This window comes from Mus caroli, chromosome 2, assembly GCF_900094665.2.
Source record: "Mus caroli chromosome 2, CAROLI_EIJ_v1.1, whole genome shotgun sequence".
Lineage (NCBI taxonomy): Eukaryota > Metazoa > Chordata > Mammalia > Rodentia > Muridae > Mus > Mus caroli.
Genome location: NC_034571.1, coordinates 112,731,409 through 112,736,543, shown reverse-complemented (window position 1 = coordinate 112,736,543; position 5,135 = coordinate 112,731,409). Strand labels below are relative to the sequence as shown.

At 42.5% G+C, this 5,135-nt stretch overlaps 1 protein-coding gene across 10 annotated transcripts in view; it reads right to left on the bottom strand.

The window, feature by feature from the left end:
• Positions 1–5,135, bottom strand: part of Mga (MAX dimerization protein MGA) — a 92,221-nt gene that overhangs the window by 68,230 nt on the left and 18,856 nt on the right. For 3 of the 10 annotated variants that reach the window (XM_029470433.1, XM_029470440.1, XM_029470424.1), the window contains exon 1: positions 1,860–4,048. The exons of 2 other annotated variants lie outside the window; for them this stretch is intronic. The gene's annotated coding sequence lies outside the window, so the exon portion shown is untranslated. 5 more of the 10 variants (XM_029470409.1, XM_029470415.1, XM_029470392.1 and 2 more) reach the window with 4 other exon arrangements.

The following is a 5,135-nucleotide window of genomic DNA, read 5'->3' as shown; positions in this document are numbered from 1 at the left end:
AAATTCTCAGTCCCCTCACTACACATATTCACACTCTCTAACAGACATCGTTTAAAACAATGTAGCAAGTTGCATTAATTGTAACTTTGGGAATTTTTTATTATAAAGGTCACCCTGATACAACCCATAAAACACACTATGTAGCAACCCAATTAAATGATTTACATACTCAACTACACCAAGTCAAAATTTGAAATCAATATATTACTTTTAAAACACAAATTTCAAATGATCAACACATTCTAAATGCTGCCCATGCTAACCATGTCCTTTTAAACGATAAATGTATTACTATACAGGAGGCTCACTATGGTGTTTGTCTTTTGGTTAAATTAAATCGCATTTTGAAACTCAAATTTTTTACATATCTCCATTTGTAGGTATTAATCTGAAACAATTCAAGTTAACAAGCTTTTAGTTGCCTATGGGTTACTAAGTAGAACCTGAAAAACTAACCTTTACTGCAGAAATGGACAGCAAATTTGAAATAAATATGCCAAAGCACCCAGGGAATGAAATTTCAGGTCTTTCACTTGTGTTGCAGTTAAGTGGACACAACTTACCACCTATGTATAAAAAAATAAAAATTAAAAAGCCTCCAGTTACTCGCTTTTCAGCTAGCCACAAACATGAAAAAATGTAGCAAAGAAAACTCTTCCAGGGTAGAGTTCCAAGGATCACGTGCAGCCAGGCGGAACCCTGTGTTCCTAGGGCTGTTCAGCCGCTTTCGGTTACCTTGGAGACTACACAACTAGTCACCCCTCCAACCCATTTCCCAGCAGTCCTCTCGCTACTCTCCTGCACCTTAACTGCAGCAGCATCGTGTGCAAAAAGCCAGCAAGACAGGCAGGGTTGACCAAGCACTTGGCCACGCAAGCTTGGCAAGCTCAACAACACCCACAGACTGAGCATAAGTGAGCCCTAACTTCTCAAGATCCACGTGTCGGCTTCGGCGACGCGAACAAGAGTGGGTCTCCCTCAGACGGAGCCTTTCCCGTTCTACTAATCAAGCCACTCTTCAGGCACTCTTCACCCATGCCTGCTTCCATCCTTTTGCCAGAGAAAGAGACACACTCGGGGAACGAAAGAGAAGGCTAATGCCCTTGTGCACCTTACACTCGACTCAAAGACGTACTTGAAAATTCAACAGAAACGGGAAGTTCTATGGACAGAAAAACCAGTCAGGTTACCCCAGAAAGAGAAAAAGGAACCACCACCTGTTCCCTACCTGTTTTCTCCGCCTTCGAATTAGCACTTACAAATCACAGCTCCTTTGTTTACAAAGTTCTCACTCTCATTCAACTCACTCATCGCCCCCTCATTAAATTCGGGGCCATGCCTCAATTTGACCCGAAATTACACGCTAGGAAATGTTTGAATAGGTGTCAAAACACTGCATCCAGTTCCTTGGAGAAACAGACATTGGTTGTTTCCCTCGGAGAGTTGAAACCCAGAGAGCTAAACTCTAAAACCTATGCTTATTCCATCTATAACCAGGCTAGAAATCGTCACGCGGAACGTGCCATGCTGTTCAACACCCCACGCACGCGAGGGCAGGGCCGTGCCGTAGGCACTTCTCACCCCGCCCGCCTCGTGGTCACGGTCTCCGGCGTCGATGTTCCTAGTGAGTTCTCCGAGCGACACGGAAGTGAGGTTGGGGAGGCGTGCGAGATGACATGCGCAACTCGCTCAAGGGACCAAAGGCTGCACAGCGTAAGGCCCAGCCAGGCCCAGGCGTGCGAAGCTCTCTCTGCGGAACGCTGGGCAAGCCGTTCAAATACACAAGTGGTTTAAACTCAAAAAAAACTCCAATCGGGCCACTATTGAAGCGACGCCCTCCACCCAGGCCTGAGAGTTACCGTGCGGGGCGTGGCCGGCCTCACCCCGAGTCCTTCATATCCCTCTAGGGGAGGGTTATTCTGAAGGGTTCGCACACCGTGTGTCCGCTTCAGCTGAAGAGCCTGCGCACGCACCGGATGTCCACGTCACTGCGCACGCGCTCCTACCCTCTTGGAGCCGACCGCGCAGGCGCATAGGGAGGCGCGAGCAGCACCTCTTTGCCCCTCCCCCAACATCAGGAGGCCAAACAGCCCGGAGCAGCGTCAGGACCCTTGGGTTCCGCCCACGGAGCCGAAGCCGTAGCCTTTTCGCATTTTAGTAATCCAGAAAGAACTAATGAAGCTTCCAGAATCAGGAAAGGAGAGACAGGAGAGAGGTACACAATACGCTCAATCCTGTATTCGAAGCCTTCGTGAAAATTCTGAAACCACTGCCCAACGGGCCTTTCCCAACAGGACTCTTCAGCCTTTCCCAGAGACTTCTCACCGGCCCCGCCCCTGCCATACCCAGCCCCACCCACATGAAGCTTCATAGACCTCCTGGCTTTGCAAATCCTTCAAAAACAAACAAACAAACAAACAAAAAACCTGAGGACCTCCTATACAAAGTGCTATGGGGTTGGAAAGTGCCAGACCACTGGAAAAGCTTGAAGCAAACACCACGAAAGAAGAGTAAGCAATTTTCCATTATTCACCAACAAAGAACACTAGGAAAATTCGAGAAAGCCTTGTTGAGTGCAGAGAATGGAAGTTTATGCCTATATTCTCAACACTGAGGCTGAAGCAGGATTGCTGAGAGTTCGAGGCTAACCTGAATTCTATAGTGAGTTCAAGTTCCAGAGTAGGCTAGGCTGCCAAGACACCGTGCTGAAATGAAAAGCAAAGCAAAGAAAGGTTCTATAAAGGAAAAAGAGCTGCCACTAAATTGCCTGATACCAAGATGAAAGATATCTTTAAAAAGAAATTTGCCTGGGAATTTTATCTGAAATGTAGTGCCTTGAGCCTGTATATTTTTGTTGTTGTTGTTGCTTCTTCAAGACAATGAAGCTTAAAAATTTAAAGAAAACATTAACCAACAAGTATGTCAGACAATTGCCAAACTAAGTCAGAGAGCAATAATTCTCAACCAAACATCAAAAATTTTAGGTTTTTTCTCTACCATTTACTACTTTCATGCTGCTAATCTACCAGTAAAGTGAAAAGGAGTAATTAAATAATTAAGTAGAAAACATAAAATGCAGTCCATATTCCCAAACTTTTCACTCTCAAGAGATAATAGAAAAACTTATTTTGTGCTAAGTGACAATACAAACACTTTGAAGGAAAACAAGAATGTAAGGATGGAGCCAAGAGGAAGGACAAGGATAGCCAACAGGGTTGATCTGACTTGCTTCGTTTCACTTAGCTTTTTATTCCTGAGGAGATACGAAACACATAGGCAGAAACTGCCTATTCTAATCAAGCCCTGAACTAAAGTTTACAGACTTCTGAAATCCATGATTCGAGAAAACCATTCAAAATCTTAGACAAAACTGAAAACCATTTCTTTAACATGTTCCTCTTCTTTGACTCAAGAACCTTTCCTACTAAACCCAGATGCCTTCTCAAGGGTTGTAATAGTTTCTCCAAAAAAATCTCATTTTTCTGAGACTAAATTTTGAGTTTATTTACTAGTAAAATGTCTGCCCCTAAGGTATGAATGACTCAGTAGCATCTCAAAAAAAAAAAAAAACACACCCCAAATAGCATCTCTAATTGGAAAATCTACGAGAACAACTTGCATGGGAAAATACAACAGAAATGCTCTTTGGTGCTCTTTCCCTGCTCCAGGCAAACATGAAATACCAAATTTCAATTTTCAAAAATTACTGATTTTCATTACTGACTAGCTAGTTTCGTGAGCATATCATCAATCACTTTCCCAAAATCATAAGAATGTCTGCCCTGACATTCTGGGCTTTCTAATTGTTTTCTCTGAAGACCTCTTCTCAAGATTTCTAGAGCTTCTTGCAGACCTCCATTGCTGACTCAAAAGGCATGACTCTTACAACTCCATCTCCCTCCAGGTGACAAGATTTACAGCTTGCTCACCCTACTGCTTTTCTCTCAACTACTGAAATGGTCCTCCAGATTAATTTGTTTTAGGTAACAACAAATTTTTAAAATGCAGCATTAGATCCCCTAATAGGTACACTACCCATAAGTTTTCAAAGTGGAGTCTAGTTAACCTATAACTTGGAAAATAAGAGTCTGAGAGTTCTTTGAGCATTTGTGTTTTTATATTCTAATCTACAATTAATAATATAGCTATACTTATTTCAGTGATTCAGTTTAGATTTACCAAGTAACCATTTTTGCTTATAGTAGGGTTTCATGTATCACTTGCAAAATTACATAGTCAAAGATGACTGAACTTCTGATCCTCCTGGCTCTACCTCTGGGTACAATAGATGCCACTGCTAATGTTGGTTTTATGCGTGCTAGGCAAGCACCCTATCAATTGAACTATATCCCCAGGGACCAAGTGACTGGGTTTTGTTTTGTGTTTTTAAATTGCTTTTTCAAGTTATTTTGAAACACAATAGTTACATTCTACTTTCAATGTAGTGTTCCTCAAATTGTACTTAGTTGTATTCTATTTTCATTGGCCAGATGCCATGGTACATACCTTTAATTCTGCACTATGAGACAGAGAAAAGTGGATCTCTGTTAGTTTGAAGCCAACCTGGTTTACATTTTTTTTTGATGGTTCACAGGGAAAATCTTTATTTGACAAGTACTTTTTTTTATATTTTTTATTACATCTTTTCCTCAATTACATTTCCAATGCTATCCCAAAAGTCCCCCATACCCTCCCCCTGGTTTACATATTGACAACCAGAACTACATAGACAGACCTTGTCCCGCCCCCCCCAAAATAAAGCAAAGGGAGAAGAGGGGAAAGCCATCCTTAGCCAGAAATGATGGTACATACCTAATATCAAGCATTTAGGAGAATCCTAAACTTCCAAACAACAAGCCAAAGCTATAAAGTAAGTTCAAGATCAGCATGAACTACCTGTCTCCAAAAAAAAAAAAAAAAAAAGGAAGGAGAGATAGAGCTCAGAGGCAGAGTACTTGCAAAAGTACATGCACAAAACCCCGGATTCAATCTCCAGCATTAAATATCTAAAACCTAGTCGGGCAGTGGTGGAGCACCCCTTTAATTCCAGCACCTGGGAGGCAGAGGCAGGCGGATTTCTGAGTTCGAGGCCAGCCTGGTCTACAAAGTGAGTTCCAGGACAGCCAGGGCTACAC